This window comes from Canis lupus, chromosome 1 (genome assembly GCF_048164855.1).
Source record: "Canis lupus baileyi chromosome 1, mCanLup2.hap1, whole genome shotgun sequence".
NCBI lineage: Eukaryota > Metazoa > Chordata > Mammalia > Carnivora > Canidae > Canis > Canis lupus.
The window spans coordinates 112,319,047-112,335,483 of NC_132838.1; the positions used below are offsets into that span (position 1 = coordinate 112,319,047).

At 45.1% G+C, this 16,437-nt stretch overlaps 2 long non-coding RNA genes across 3 annotated transcripts in view; one reads left to right on the forward strand and one right to left on the reverse strand.

Annotated features, from left to right (window-relative positions):
• The window catches only part of LOC140604638 (uncharacterized), a 43,944-nt gene extending 27,783 nt beyond the window's left edge, over positions 1-16,161 (reverse strand). The window contains exon 1 of the long non-coding RNA XR_012007457.1: positions 15,986-16,161. This is a non-coding gene — a long non-coding RNA (uncharacterized lncRNA). The remainder of the gene's footprint in view (positions 1-15,985) is intronic.
• LOC140604644 (uncharacterized) lies at positions 518-8,512 on the forward strand. 2 transcript variants are annotated; one of them, XR_012007464.1, is made up of 3 exons: positions 518-876; positions 1,331-1,590; positions 6,047-8,512. It is a non-coding gene; the product is annotated as an uncharacterized lncRNA (long non-coding RNA). The 2 variants fall into 2 exon arrangements; XR_012007465.1 differs by lacking the exon at positions 1,331-1,590 and having other exon boundaries at positions 6,047-8,480.
• Positions 16,162-16,437: the final 276 nt, after the last annotated feature.

Here is a 16,437-nt window from a genome sequence, read left to right on the forward strand (position 1 = left end):
CAGACTCAAGGCCAGGACACAGCACAGGCCACTGAGGGAAGGGACAAGGGTCACCCTCTCAGGGAGCCGGGTCCCCCTCAGCCCGGCTCTTCAAAGCCTGCCCCCCAGGGCCAGGAGGATCCGCGTCCCCTGGGAGCTGGTTAGATGCAGGCTCCGGGGTCCACGCCACACCTGCCGAGTCAGATCTGCTTTTCCGCAGGATCTGCGGACCCTCCCTCCGTGGGCGCAGAGCAGAGGCGGCCCCGGCGCCACGTCCCGGGGTCTCAGCCTGGCTGCGCATCTGCTAAAGCAGCCTGTCCAGGGGTCACCTGGGCCTCCGCAGTCTTGATGACGTTCCCCAGGTGATCCCCAGGCCCGGTGGGGGTGACGTCCCGGGACAGGCTCTGGAGGCGGCCCCGGGCTCCCGCTCTGCAGGGGGAAGCCCCAGGGCCAGGAGGGAGGGCTGTGGGGGCGCGGACCCTGCACCTCGCCCCCAGCTGCGGGGCGCGCCCCGGACCCGACGCCCCGGGCTCGTGCTCGGGCCAAGCAGGCCGTGTGCGCGCGCTCGCGTCTGCCGGGAAATCCCCGCTGAAGACCGGAGGCCTCAGCAGCTGCGGGGACCCCCACGGGGACAGAGGAAGGGAACCCCGGGACCTGCCGTCGGGGGGGGGCCGGCGAGCCCCCGCCCGGCCCGCGTGACCCGGCCCCGCCCCCAGAGGCGGCCCCGCGCGGAGGGGGAAGGACGCGGCGCTGTGGGGCGGACCGCGGGGCCCGAGCGTCTGCGCGGCGGCAGCTGCTCTCACCCCGGCCGGACGGAGCGGGCAGCGGGCACCATGGAGCCCCCCTCGGCCTCTCCCCGAGCAGGGCGCGGCCCCTGGCAGGAGCTCCTGCTGGCCGGTGAGGGGGCCGATCCCCTGGGAGGGGCAGGAGGACGGGGGAGCGGCGGCCTGGGGCCTGGGGCCTGGGGGGGGCGGACGGGGCTCCGCGGGGGACGGGGCGGCGGGCGGGGCGGGGGAGCCGGCTCAGCGACGGGGCGGCCTCGGGATCTGCAAGTGGGGAGTGAGGGGCTGGGTCCCAAGGGCCTCCTCACCGGGGACTCAGTTTTGCAACCTGACGGGAACCACACCCAGGGACCCTAAACCCTGGCCTTGCCACCACCCTGGGGTCCTGACCGATAAGCGCCAGACTCGGAGGGCCCTGGGGACGCTCAGCCCTGGTATTTGCCAGGGTTCGGCATCTTTGGTGAAGTTCTCCCTGCCTTTCAGAAAAGAGCCTAGAAATTTATTTCCTATTTGCTTGTCACGAGCAAATCCCAAATCTGTCCCTCAACTCTCCCATTACATGTCTGCAGGCACCTCCTCCCCTTGCTCTCTGATTCATGGCCCCGTGGGTCCAGCCTGGAATGTGGGAAGAGGGTCTGTCAGCCCCAGGAAACCCCATGTGGTGGAGGGGCTCACAGAGGGAGAACGAGGTCCTTTTGCTCCTGGTCGCCTATTACTGACTCTGCTCTGAATCATCTGTGGTGGGACAGGGCATACAGAGAAGGTACCAGAGAAGCTTGTCTTCATTGTGTCCAAACTATGCCACCAGTTGTACCAGAGCCTCCCTGAGGTAAGGCTACCGGGAAATGGGAAAGAGTGAGCCTTGACACAAACCCTCTTGACACCAAAAGTGACCCTGTCAGGCTGGATGTGGAAGGTAAACGACACCTTGCCCCATGTTACATCTTCTGGGGAAGATAACTCTACTAGTGATGTGCAAAATGATAGAAGTCCCAGAGCGCAGGAGAGAAAAATAGAATTAAGAGACCATTTCCAGGGATCCCTGGGTGGCCCAGCGGTTTAGCGCCTGCCTTTGGCCCAGGGCACGATCCTGGAGACCCGGGATCGAATCCCATGTCGGGCTCCTGGTGCATGGAGCCTGCTTCTCCCTCAGTCTATGTCTCTGCCTTTCTCTCTCTCTGTGTGTGTGACTATCATAAATAAATAAAAATTAAAAAAAAAAAGAGACCATTTCCATAAACAGAACAGGAGTGTGATGAAGAGCTAAGTCTCTGAATCAGATACCTTTAGTTTCTGATCCTAATTCTGGCATTTACTGTGTGACACACAAGACTCCTTTCTTCCGCGGTTACCAATTTTTTGTTGTTGGCAAAATATACACTAGGGTTTTTTTTTTTTTAGACTAGTTTTATCACTTTAAACATTTTAATAAATTTTTGAAGATTTTATTTATTTATTCATGAAAGAGAGAGGGAGAGACAATGGCTGAAGGAGAAGCAGGCTCTCTGCAGGAGCCCAATGGGACTCAGTCCTGGCCCCTTGGATCATGCCCTGAGTCAAAGGCAGACCTTCAACCGATGAGCCATCCAGGCATCCCTGACTATTTTAAAAGTACAGTTCAGGGGCAACCAGGGTGGCTCAGCGATTTAGCTCCTCCTTCAGCCCGGGGCCTGACCCTGGAGACCCGGCATCGAGTCCCTTGTCAGGCTCCCTGCATGGAGCCTGCTTCTCCCTCTACCTGTGTCTCTGCCTCTCTCTCTCTCTCTCTCATAAATAAATAAATAATCTTAAAAAAATAGTACAGTTCAGTGGCATTACTACATTCTTCTTTTTGTGCAACCATCACCACCATCCATTAAACACTCCTGCCCCTAAGCCCAGTAACCACCAGTCTACCAGCTGTTCTTATGACTATGACCATTCTAGATACCTTGTATAGGTGGAATCATATAATATTTTTGTGTATGTGTGTCTGGATTTTTTCACTTAGCGTAACGTCTTTGGGGTTCATCCACGTTGTAGTGCACATCAGAATTCCATTCCTTTTTTAAAGCTGAATAATATTCCCTCATGTGTATGTGTCATATTTTGTATCATTTATCTGTCTATGAACTTTTCGGTTTTTTCTACCTTTTGGCTGTCGTAAATAATGCTGCTAGAAACATGGGTGTACAGATATCTATTGAAATCCCTGCTTTCAGTTCTTTGAGGCAGAGACCCAGAAGTGGAGATGCTGCATCAAATGATAATTTTTTGATGAACTGCCATACCATTTCCCAGCAGTTGCACCATTTTGCACTCCCACCAGCAAATGCAAGGAACTTCCAGCTTCTCCACATCCTCACCAACACTTGTTTTCCATTTTGTTTTGTTTTATTTTAATAATAGCCATCCTAACAGGGATCAGGTGATATCTCATTGTAGTTTTTATCTTCATTAGGGGATGGTGAGTGATGCTGAGCATCTTTTCATGTGCCTGTTGGCCATCTGGGTGCCTTCTTTGGAGACGTGTCTGTTCAAGTCCTCTGCCTATTTTTGATTAGGTTTGTGTTGTTGAGTTATAGTTCTCTATTATAGATATTAAACCCTTTCTGGATACATGATTTGTAAATATTTCCCTCCACTTTGTGGGTAGTCTTTTTCTTTGTTGATAGTGTCCTTTGATCTACAAAAGGTTTTCATTTTAATTGAAGTCCAATTTATCTTTTATCCCCTATGCTCTTAGTTTCATCTCCAAAAAATTGTTGCCAAATCCAAAGTCATGAAGCTTCACCCTGTGTTTTCTCTAAGAGTTTTTATAGTCCTAACTCTTACATGTAGGTCTCTGATCCACGTTAATTTTTTTATCTGTAGTGTTAAGGGTTCAATTCATTTCCTAGACATCCAGTTTTCCTAACATCCATTTGCTGAAAAGACTGACTTTTCTCCATTATGAATGGTCTTGGCACCCCTGTCAAAAATGGTATGACCATGTATGTAAGGGTTTATTTCTAGGACCTCTATTCTATTTTCTTGGTCCATTTGTTTCTCTTTATGCTAGTACCACACTATTTTGATTACAGTAGCTTTGTAGTATTTTGAAATCAGGAAATGTGAGTCTTCCACCTTTTGTTCTTAAGAATTTTTTGGATATTTTGGGGTCCCTTGAAATTCCATATGAATTTTAGGATAGATTTCTCTATTTCAGCAAAGAAAAATATCATTGAGATTTTGATCAGGATTGCACTGAATATGCAGATCACTTTGGGTAGTATCGTCATCTTAACAATATTAAGCCTTCCAACCCATGAGCATGGAATATCTTTCCATTTATTTATGTCTTTAATTTCTTTCAGCAATGCTTTGTAGTTTTCAGTGTCTAAAACGTTCACCTCTTTGGTTAAACTAGTCCCTAAGTAATTTATTCTTTTCGATGCTGTGGTAAATAGGGTTTTTAAAATTTCCTTTTAGGACTATTCATTGTTAGTGTGTAGAAATAAAACTGATTTTTGCGTATCAATCTATTATCTTGCAACTTTGCTAAATTAGTTATAACAGTTTTTTTTTTTTTTTGCGTGGAATCTTTAGTGTTTCCTATGTGTAAGTTCAAGTCATCTGCGAACAAAGATTATTTTCCTTCTTTTTAAATGGGATGCCTTTCATTTCTTTTCCTTGCCCCACTGGCCTCTCACATAAGCTGAGACCAAGCTGAACCAGTCCCCGCGTCCCCTCTCAGCCACCTTAACTCACACAAAATTCATAATACACCACTGGTCTTCACTCAGGCTCAGCCTGCACATACCTCCTTTTTTTTCTAAGATTTTATTTATTTATTAGAGAAACAGGGGGGGTGGGCAGAGACACAGGCAGAGGGAGAAGCAGGCTCCATGCAGGAAGCCTGACGTGGGACTCAATCCCGGGTCTCCAGGTTCACACCCTGGGCTGAAGGCGGCGCTAAACTGGTGAGCCACCTGGGCTGCCCCCATACCTCCTTCTATTAAAGGTCTTTCTTGTCACGTAGCTGCAGCAGCAGGTATCATGAGAGTCACTACTGAACCTTTTATCCCCCTGCTGATGTGCGATCTGTCACTAGGGCCTCTGCAGGTCTCCCACCTGCCCCAACATCTCTCATATTTCTCCAAAACCTTCTTCTCCACTGAGACACAGTCCAAATCGCAACTTCCTATGTGGATCTAGTTCGTTCTACTCAGTCTGGCAGGGGTTCGGTTCTTACTGTTGCTGTAACAAATTAGCACAACCTTAGTGGCTTAAAAAAACACAATCGCTGAATTCTAGAGTTTGCTAGATCAGAAGCCTGACACAGATATAGCCGTAAGTATCCCCCAAGGTAATCACACTCTTTATTTTTTTTAAAGATTTATTTATTTATGAGAGAGAGAGAGAGAGACGCAGAGACACAGGAGGAGGGAGAAGCAGGCTCCATGCCAGAGGCCGACGTGGGACTCGATCCCAGGACTCCAGGATCACGCCCTGGGCCGAAGGCAGATGCTCAACCGCTGAGCCACCCAGGGATCCCCCAATCTCACTCTTTAAAGTCCACCCAAGGGATGCCTGGGTGGCTCAGTGGTTGAACATCTACATTCGGCTTAGGTCATGATCCTGGGATCAAGTCCTGCATTGGGCAGCCTGTAAGAACCCTGCTTCTTCCTCTGCCTGTGTCGCTGGCTATGTGTGTCTCTCATGAATAAATAAATAGAATCTTAAAGAAAAAAAGAAAAAAGAAAGGCCAATTAACAAACTAAATTCCCATTGCCATGTCCAGTCACATATTCACAGGCTCTAGAGAGCAAGATGTGGAACTCTCTGGAGGACACTCCCTACTGCCCTCAGATTCCAGTGTCATCTCTTAGAGCCTTTTCCATCCAGCAATCAGAGTGGTATCACTAGAATAACATCATGTAAAATAGATAATGTCACTTCTGGAAAACAAATCAATCCATCAGCAGATACACAGTCTCTTGAGAGCCTTCTGATGATACATAGAATAAGGCACAGAGTCCCTCAAACCTCTGCATGATGGGTTTCCAGGCTTTAGGCGTACTGGCTGCTCAGTTTGAGGGCAGATGGGTGTGAGTACGGAAAGTGGGTCTCCAGGTTCTTTCATTCTTTGGACTGTATCCCATTTCTTTTTCTTGTGTGGTGAGGTCATGTAGACTACAACCTCAGGATCATTGTCTCCCTAAAGACTGCGTTCCCTGTAGCTCTTTACATGAGATTCCAGCGTCATCTTGAATGATGCCTGTTCCTCTCACACCCATTCCCCTATATGTTCTCTCTTGAGCCAGGGTCCTTCCTCCTGGACTTCAGATTCATCACGTACCTTCATCCCTGCCCACATGTACCTGGGAGGGCAGCGCTTTCAAGAAAATTGTCTCAGGACACCAGCAGCTGGGGATGCCTGGGCTTTAGGCACCCAAGCTACACAGACTCCTAGATAAAGGGAAGCTCCACTCAACAAGCCCAGTGTGGCTACTGTGGCCCAGGACTGCCTGAGGGTCAAAAATTTGGGACGAAATCCTGTCTCTTCGTGTGAACCCCAATGGTACCCTGGAGTCCAGAACGAGGACAGGCCCCAGAGCACCATCTGGCTCTCTTGGGTAAGGATGGATGCTATTCCAAGGAGCCATTGCTCTGGTACCTTTCCCAGGACTCTGAAGCTCTACTCCCTCTGAGGAGTTCCCTTGAGGCCTGTCCTGGAGCCTGAAAGTAGGAGGAACATCACCAGGAGACATGTTTTGTGCCCTTTGCACGTGTGCTCTCCTTGTCCTAACCATCTGTTAATGCCATGAATGACTCTCCTCCTCTCTCCTCTGCACTTCCAACTAGATGCTTCACCTGTAGGGCACTATTTCCATTTTATATCTTCAGAAAAGGCAAAGGTTTTCTTCAACACAAGGGAGCTTCAATGGCCATACAGAACACTGGACTCAGGAGCTTCCCAACCTGCTCATCTAAAGTATCTCCCTCCCTATCATATCCTGCCCTCATTCTTCTTTTTTTAATTTATATTTGTTTTTATTTTACTTTTAATTTTTAAAAGTATATTTAATTGGCACCATGCAAGCATAGTGGCCAACAGGGGGCTTGAACACAAAACCCCTGAGATCAAGATCTGATCTGAGCTCAAGACTTGGGCGCCTCAACAACTGAGTCGCCAGAAACATCTATTTTTATTTTTAAAGTAAACTCTATGTGGGGCCTGAGGCCACCATCCTGAGACAAGAGTTTCCTCCTCTAGGTATTGAGCAACTTAGGTGCTCCCTTTTCTTATCTTCCCTTTTCTTTCTTTCTTTTCTTTCTTTTCTTTCTATCTTTCTTTCTTTCTTTTCTTTGTTTTCTTTCTTTTCTTTCTTTCTTTCTTTCCTTTTATGTCAAACTTTGACTCTTTGGCCTTGATCTGCCCCCCTCCCACACAGTAGCCTCCTCTACCCATGTTTCCATCCCTGCCCAACCCTTCCTCTCCCACCTTGGCCCCTCAATTCCTGGTAATCCCTGGAGCTTTGAGCCTCTTTCCTATTATGGACTGAGGGGCTCAGGGACCCCACAGGTTGCCATGCAAGGTTGAAAAGAGGTGATTGGGAACTGGAACATCACCCACCAATACTTTGTATTGGTCACACCCAGAGCTTCCTCTTGGAAGGCAGGAAGGTTTAAGGACCCCAGGGTCCTTCACCCCAATTTCTCCCTTAAATCTGTTAAAAATTATAATGAAAAACACATAACATTACGTTTCCTACCAGGAACCAGGATATAGTTGAGCAGGGGTATCAATATTCCCAGTAGCGTACAACACATCTCTAGCACCTGTTCATTTTGTGACTGGAAGTCTGTATCCACAGCCTGTGTTTGCTCCTCTCCACCCCCACCAGCCCCACAGTTCTTCTGTTTCTATAAATTTGACTACTTTATGTACCACGTAAAAGTGGAATCATAGGGTATTTGTCTTTCTGTGACCTGCTCATTTCACGTGGCAGAGGGTCAGAAGAACTACCTTCTTCTCTAAGATTGAACCATGTTCCACTGGATCTGGATGCCCCATGTTCATTCTTCATCCCTCTGTGCGTGGACACGTGGGCTGCTTCTACATCTTGACTCTTGTGAACAACATTGCGATGAATGGGGATGAGTAGGGATCCCTTCATACTGTTGGCTTTCTGTTCTTATGGATGTAAAATTAGTAGGGAGATGGCTCTATGACATGGTAAGTCTATTTCTTAATTTGGAGTAAACCTGGCACCATGTTCCACAGCAGATATTCCATTTTACTTTTCACCAACTTTGTGCCAGGGTTCCAATTTCTCCAGATCTTTACCAACACACGTTAATTTATGATATTTGGGTTTGGGGTCCTTTTGGTTGTTGTTGATGGTGCCCATCCTAATGGGTGTGACATGATATGTCTTTGTTGTTTGATTTGCTTTCTGTAATGCTTAGTGATGTTGAACATTTCTTCAGAAGCTTGGTGGCCACTGTATATCTTTGGAGAAATGTCTCTTCAAGATTTTTGCCCATTGTTTATTTTATTGATTTTTAAAGATTTTATTTATTTAGGGGCACTTGGGTGGCTAGTGTTTGAACGTCTGCCTTTGGCTCAGGTCGTGATCCTGGGGTCTTGGCATAGAATCCCACATCAGATTCTACATATGCTCTCCCTCTCCATATGTCCCTGCCTCTCTGTGTGTGCCTCTCACGAATAAATTAATAAAATATTTTAAAGGATTTTATTTATTTATTCAGGAGAAAGAGGGCATGAGAGGGGTAAGGGGCAAAAGGAGAGGTAGAAGCTGACTCCATGCTGGGGAGGGAGCCCAATGAGGCAAGCCCACACTTCCAGGGCAGCCCCAGGACCTCAGAGATCCCAGGGAAGGTGGTTCCACTTACATCCTTTCCCCTCCACAGGGTCTCTCCTGACCCAAGGGGAGCATTCTCCTGAGTCTTCTGAGTTTAACCACCACCCTACCCCAATGTGGGTCCTCTGAAACATGAGCTTTGGGAGCGCTGACCTTTCTACCAGCTCAGTCCTCAACCCAGGTGGCCCTACTCTGGCAAAATTTGGGATATATGCCCTGAAAGTAGTAAGGATGCCTTCACCCAGTTCATGGTTCGATGTCTCTCACTTTGACATTCTCCTGGGGAGAGGACACATCTCCAGACCTCCTGGGATGCTGTGTCCCAGAATATTAGCTTCGGAAACCACCACCAGCCCCATCCTCCACTCAGCAAATCTCACCCAGGCTGTGCACCCATCCCTCCCCAACCCACATCACACCATGGAGCGCTCTTTCTCATCACACTGGTTTTTCCCTCCTCTTCCTCAGATCCTGGCCACAGACTCTAAGCCACAAAGGGCTAGAAAAAAGGCAGCCTAGAATGGGACAGTAGGACTGCAGAGACTCCATTGCTTGATACTAACTTTATTTGCTTAGTTGTGTGAAATAAGAAAGAACCGAGGCTGCAAGCAAAACCAAACTGTATTGAAATCTGGGAGACACAGATTCAAAAAGAATCAAATGTGCTCTGAGGGGTGTGGGGCGGAGGGGCAACAGTTGATGAAGGTAACAACATAGGCTTGGAGATGTTCTGAGGAAATTAGGATCAATGCAGCATAAATAACCTGCTTTGCTATATAGAGATGGTAGTTGCTGGGTGCAGTTCGGCGAAAAAAGCTTCCTTCTTGACAACTGTGGCAGAACGGAGCTGTGTTTCGGTTGGTACAGGCTGCAAGTTCATGCGACATCCGGACGTGGTAGCGGATAAGATCAACTTCTACATTGGTCTCCGGCCTCCATGTCAGGACTGCTGAACATTAGTGATTCAATATCAATGTTTCCACTCACAGTTGTGAGCCAGTGTTCTTTGTGAGAGGATAGAATGGGCCAGGCTCGGGGAGAGAGCCGAACGTGCACACAAGCCTCCAGTGGCAGTAGATAAGCGAGTAAAGTCCTTTGCTCTCCTCCGGGTGCCAAGTATCCCCCAACGACTGCAGGGTGAGTAGGTGTAAGAGTAGCTAAATGACAACCACAGCTGTGGGTTCAGAAACCATCTTTTTGTGTAGAAAGTAATATAGCTTATTGATGAAGATTTCTCCAACAATTAGATTGTGTATAATGGACGCAAGAGAACTCAGGACATAAATAAGGGTCTTCTTCACCATAAACTGGCATATCTCTTTTAAACAACCCAGGAACTTCCATTGGTTCTCCAGTATAGTCAATGACAATGCAGGAACATAAATTCTTATCTAACCCAGGACAAAGGTAGCTACAACTTCCACCATTAATTCTGTAAACCAAAGTTTGATATTGACCGTAACTGACCTGTTACAGAACATAGGCAGTGTCCCCTTGTCTTCTTCGGTCCCAAAGAAGATATGAAGCCTAGAGAGCCAGCCTTTAATAGTCACTGCTATACAGTAGGAGCTGGGGACGTGTTCTCTCTCTCTCTCTTTCATGGAGGAGTATGTGCCAGATTAGAATTACATCATTTATGTTTATAAATCTCTTCTACCAGTTGAAATAGATTCCAAAACAGTACAAATCAGTTTGTTGGTAAGTTCATATGACTACTCATGATTTTCTTCCGATTTGACTCAGTCTCGGCCTTTTTTGTAGATAATCACTCCACAAATGAATACCAAAGTTTGAAATCAGAATGTTCATGATCTCTATCAAAGCCATTGTCCTTTTTTTCCCTTATGCCTCCTAACATTGCTTCTTGTGAGAGGCTTGAAAAAAACCCTTGTCCTCTTGTTTATACCTATCCTGGCTAAATATAGGTATTTTCGGTTTCAATATTTTGTGAAAAACTTCAAAAAAAAAAAACCCTGTCATTTTTATTACACATAAGCTGGCCAAATACAGGTGTCTATCTATAGTGACAATATTTTGTGAAAAGCTTCCAAAAACCCTGTCCTCTTTTTTTACACATCTTGACTGAACCTAGATTTTTTTTGACAATATTTTGTGAAAGACTTCAAAAACCTTGCCCTCTGTTTTATGCATATCCCGGCTGAACATAGGTATTTTTGTGATAATTTTTTTGTGACAGGCTTCAAAAAATCATGTCCTTTGTTAACATAAAGTTACATTTTCTCAGCATTTGACTCATCCAGGAAACCTAATGAAAATAGGGCAGCACTTTGAGGTAAATTTCTTCATGGACAAATTGGAACTCCAATGCCATGTTCCCAACCTGAGTACTAGCCACTTCCCACTGCAAAATCCTGATTCTTGTGGCACAGATACTGCAATGTTTAATGTCACCTAAAATAGACTTTTCCACGTATAATATCCCCAAAACAGAACATAAGACTAACGGTATTAAAGTTCAGAAACAAACAAACAAAAATACAAAGAAATCATGTCCTCTTTTTTACATATATCCTGACCCAATATACATATTTTTTGTGACAAGATTTTGTGAAAGGCTTCAATAAACCCTATCTTCTTTTTTACATATATCCTAGCCAAACATAGGTATTTTTGTGACAATATTTTGTGACTGGTTTCAAAAACTCTGGCCTCATTTTTACACATATCCCCTCTTTTTCATTAGGATTTTATTTATTTATTTATTTATTTATTTATTTATTTATTTATTTATGAGAAACAGAGAGATAGGCAGAGAAAGAAGCAGTCTCCCTGCAGGGAACCCAATGGAGGACTGGATCCCAGGACCTCGGGATAAGGACCTGACTGTCTGCTCAACCACTGAGCCACCCAGATGCCCCACATATATCCCTGTTGTTACATGTCAGTCTCCTTCATTTTAACTGCTGGCTAGGATCCCACCATAGGAATAAACTCATTGCCCTACTGAAAGGCAGTAAGTTGAAACCATTGGTTTTGCTATCATAGCAAGATTTCTGCATCCTGGAATATGTGTTCTTCCATACAGGCTGACGAGTTTCCCTCTGGGCTGTATTAATGCCCCAAAGTAAGGCCAGTTGCTGGCTCTGGAGCAAGGGCATCCTTCATGAGAATAGATATTTCCAGAAGCTTCCTCTGAAGGGTTCTACTAATTCACACGTCTATCATGAAAATAGAAGAATTTTAGTTTCCCAGATCCTACCACACTTGGTCATGTAGTAAGATCTTAGATACTACACACTCTTCACCTTGCCTTAGGAGAACAAGTTCACAGAATACAAAGTGTGAGGAAAACCATTTGTTGCTGTTGGAAACAAAATTCAGTAACTTTTTTAAAAAAGATTTGATTTATCCACTCATTATAGACACACACAGAGAGAGAAAGAGAGGCAGAGACACAGGCAGAGGAAGAAGCAGGCTCCATTCTGGGAGCCCGACGTGGGACTTGATCCTGGGACTCCAACATCATGCCCCAGGCCGATGGCAGGTGCCAAACCGCTGAGCCACCCAGGGATCCCCAAATTCAGTAACTCTTGGTGGCTCTCCTTTCACTATAGAAGTTTTGTGGGCTTCAGGGGACAAACATGGACTAGGTTAAGTACCTCTCTTGAAAAAGCCACTTGGAATCCACTCTTTTGGTAGAAGATTTGAGCCTATGTCTCTCAGTAATTAGAGGGCAAGCTAAACAAGAAGGCTATAGAATATTGGAGCAGTGAAAGCAGCTTAGCCTGTATATACATAAAATACTGCAATACAGTTTTTAAAGCACACAAGGCAACTTTATGAATATTTGCCACATACTCCACCAAAGAGCAAATTTCAATAAATTCTCATAGATGGAATGCTCTGTGAACACTGTGCTATGAAGTCAGAAGACCGATTACAAGGGGGACCAGAACATCACCATCTGCATAGAAACCACCTCTTAAAGAACTTGTGCTTGAAGGAGAAATGGTAATGGCCATTTCAAAATCTCTAGAACTAAAAGTAAAAATACTTTTCATAGGGACACCTGGGTGGCTCAGTGGGTTAAGTGACACTTGATCCCAGCTCAGGTCTCGATCTAAGGCTCCTGAGTTAAGCCTCCCTTGGGCTCCACACTGGCCATGGAACCTACTTCAAAACAAAACAAAACAACCTTCTTTAGAACACACAGGATGCAACTGAGGCAGGTTTGTGGGCAAATTTAAAACACTAAGTTGCTTAATAGGAAAAAAATGAAAGGTTGGATGTTTCTGAGCTAATTAGCCACTGGTTGAAGTAAGAGAAGGAACAAACTCAAAGGAGAAAGAACATAAGAGGTGAGCGAGAAACATAAAATTCTAGAGATGGTTCTTTCAAAATTTTCTAACCACGTGATCAGAAAAAAAAATGAACCAAGGTGCAAAAAGCAATGTTAGGAATCAAAAAGAAAAACAAAAGGATGATGCCCTGGAAAGAGATGATGAACATTCTGATTTCAAGCTTTGGTATTCATTTGTGGAGTGATTACCTACAAAAAAGGACCAGACAGGGTCAAAATGGAAGAAAAGCTTGAGTAGCCATATGAACCATCCAACAAACTGAGTTTTACTGTTTTGGAACCTATTTAAACTGATAGGAGAGATTTTTAAACGTTCATAAACTCCATTATAATATGACACGTACTCCTCCAGAAAAGAGAGAACATGTCCTCAGCTCTTATTGTGGTGCCACAGTAACCTTGACCCCCAAACCACAAAAAATACAGCAAGGAAAATACCAGGCCCAAGTCAGCACATACAAACATCCTCCAGGACTCGGAAACACAATGCAGCAATGAATTTAAAAGATCATATGCATAATATGTAGGGTTTATTCTAGGAATATAGTTAAACAGTAGAAAATCAGTGTAATTCACAGCATTAATGGTTTAAAGGAGGAAAGTCGTGTGGGTTTTTTGAAAGATGCATTTTTAAAAAAACCCGCTACCTAAAATTCAGGCTCCATTGGTGGTAAAACTCAGTAAACCAGAAATTAAAAGGAACTACCTTCATCTGATAAAGAATATCTCCAAAATGTCACAGCAAATGTGGTATTAAAATCAGGGGGCAAGGCTGAGGGGCTACCATCTCCTGGAAGAGTATGTAGGGGGTCTTCTGATACAGCAAGGCAGAAACAGAAAAGGAAAGGTCTGACAAGGAAAAAATGCAGAAACAATGTCCTAATTCACAGGCAGTATCATTGCCTAGATCGAAAATTCAAAAGAATCTGACAATTTTATCAGAATCAAAACTGTAGTTTAACCAAGAATGCCAGGTAGGAGCATCCATATCTGAGGTTCAATGTCATGGCTTTATAAGAGCACCTGTGATTTCTTTAAAAATATTTTATTTGTTAATTTAAGAAAGAGAGTGAGCAACACAGAATGAGAGAAAAGCAGGGGGAGCAGCAGAGGAAGAAGGAGAAGCAGGCTCCCCAAGAAGCAGGGACCCGGGTGGGTGCATGGGGCTGAGGGGAGCTCGATCCCAGGCCTGTGGGATCATGACCCAAGCCAAAAGCAGATGCCCAACTGACTGAACCAGTCACATGCACCCTGCCTGCACATGTGATTTTAAATAATATTTTTAATGGCAACCTGAAAAGAAACGAAGAAAGGCCTTCTTTATTTAGAACAGAAAACTTGGCTGAACGTGAAAGTTTGGGTGTGAGTTAGCAATAAGGTAAAAGATGATAAATAACAGAAAGGAAAGGAAAAGATACCAGGGAGTATCAGTAAAGGACTTAGGACTTAGTTGGGTGGAATAGCTGTTCTCCCCAAATTTTCTGGACAATTATGAATCTCCAATAGCATTGTAGTTGCTTTCTTTTAACTAGGCAAGCCAATTCTAAAATTAAATAGCATAATAAAGGGCCTCAAAGAAGAGTAACGAACTATGTGGCAACTGCCCTGCTAGATTTCAAGATGGATCACAAGCCACACTGTTTCAAACTGGTGCTGTGTCTCCTCTAGGAAAGGGAATACAAACTCAGGAACCCCTCCTACACGCATAGAGAAACTTCATAAGGGAGGTGGCTGGACAGGTAAGGTGGGCAAAGGAGGCACTTTTCTCACAAATGATTGTGAAAAACTGGTCGTGTATACACACAGCCTTGGGAAAATATTCTAAAGTAGAGCAAAAAAGCACTAATGAAAAGGGAGAAGAGATAAATTCCACTATATTAAAATTAGTATCTCCTTAGGAAAGTACACTCTAAGGAAAGAATAAAGACAAGCCACAGACTGGGAGAAGTGTAGATCACAGAGTTGGCAAAGAAGGCATCCAGAATATGTAAAGACTCTTACAATGCAACAAGGAAAAGGCAATCCAAGAGAAAAGCTGAAGGGGTCACCGCCAGGAATGTGTGTGTGTGTGTGTGTGTGTGTGTGTGTGTGAGCAGATATGTACAGAGGAACATTCATAGAGGCACCGCTAGTACCGCAAGAGAACAAAAACAAAAAGAATCCCAAATTTTCATCAGAAGCCAATAGGAAAGTAAGAGAAGTGCTAAGTTCATTCAGTGGGAGACCATATAGCAATGAAAATGTCCAACCCGCAGCAAGGAACCGGCAAGAGTAAATCTGGGGAGTGTAATTTTGACTGAACAGAGCAAGTAGCAGAAAATCCAGTGTAATTTCATTTTTATGAAAGTCAAAAACACTCGAAATGAAATATATGGTTTTTAAGAAGAAAGTGTGTGATTAAAAAAGGATGAACTGTAGGGATGGGGCATATTTTGCAAAATGCACCTGGGCGTGGAGTGGACTGGGGGTTGGACTGGCTGGGAACACAGGAGTGGTGGGGTGCTGGTTCTCTCCTTCCTTAAGCTGAGTGAAGACACAGAGTGAGGCTTTTTCTGTAAATTATTGCTCTCAGAGATCCCTGGGTGGCGCAGCGGTTTGGCGCCTGCCTTTGGCCCAGGGCGCGATCCTGGAGACCCGGGATCGAATCCCACGTCGGGCTCCCGGTAAATGGAGCCTGCTTCTCCATCTGCCTGTGTCTCTGCCTCTCTCTCTCTCTCTCTGTACTATCATAAATAAAAAAAAAATTTTTTTTAATAAATTATTGCTCTCCACACCCAGCACAGCTGGTATAAGAAATTACTTTGAATATCTCCAATATTCAGAATGAAGACGAGAAAAAGTTTGAAGGTCTTTGCTGTCAGCTGAAGAAGAAAAGGCCCCAGTATAGACTCATACAAATACTGAGCAAACCTTGAGCCTACGCCTATAATAATCAACCAAGTCTTACTAAATATGTGACTTACAACCTAGAAACATAACACATTTGAGAAGAATCCATAAGGACATAGGAAAAGGGAGGAATGAAGGGTAAAACAGGTGGCCAGTGCACACACATCTGAGGAGAGCCAGCGGAGGCAGGTCCGAGAGCCATCGCCCGAGGTAGAAATAGAACCTGTGACTGCTGGAAACCCCGTGTAAAAGTGCAGATAGAAGCTTCTCAACATTCTTCTGACACCCAGGGATTCAGGCAGATGGCTGATGAACTCCCGTGGAAAGGGATGAAGAAAGACTTCCCAGAAATTAAAAAAAAAAAAAAAAAAAAAGGTGGAGCGTGACTGCTAAATAACTGGACTGTAACTGATGAAAAAAACCAAATGATCTGGAAGATACAACTGAGGAAATCAACCATGAATCTGGGAACAAAGATGGGGTGTGTGAGAGAGAAGTGCTTGGGGAGATGCACCCATTTGTTTAGTGCCCGACGAGTGCCAGGTGTATGTGCAGGACTGATATGGGCTACTTTAGTCTTCAGGCAACCTAGGAGGATGTGAATGTGTCCCTTTCC